Genomic DNA, 326 nt, shown 5'->3' on the forward strand with positions numbered 1-326 from the left:
TACAGTGTTTCAACTTTTATATAGCTGCATTAGGGTACTTAAATCTGGCGATCGCTTCCCAATGTTCCCTTATTGCGTTCGACCTATGACGAGTGAAGACGACCGGTCCGGTGTATGTGTGCGTGTGAGTGTAACTGGTACGTTATCGACGTGACACCATCGCGGCGGCGACGTAACCTTCTTCTACTTCTTATTCTTCTTCTTCTTGTAAATTATATATTCTTGTGGTGCACGAGTAGAGCGGTCGCGGCGGCCGTGGCGGTGAGAGCGCGTCGGCCATTGGCGAGAGAGGGAGTGAGGTCGCGCGCGCCGCGAGAGCCATCCGC

The sequence above is a fragment of the Myzus persicae genome, unplaced genomic scaffold (assembly GCF_001856785.1).
Source record: "Myzus persicae strain clone G006 unplaced genomic scaffold, MPER_G0061.0, whole genome shotgun sequence".
Lineage (NCBI taxonomy): Eukaryota > Metazoa > Arthropoda > Insecta > Hemiptera > Aphididae > Myzus > Myzus persicae.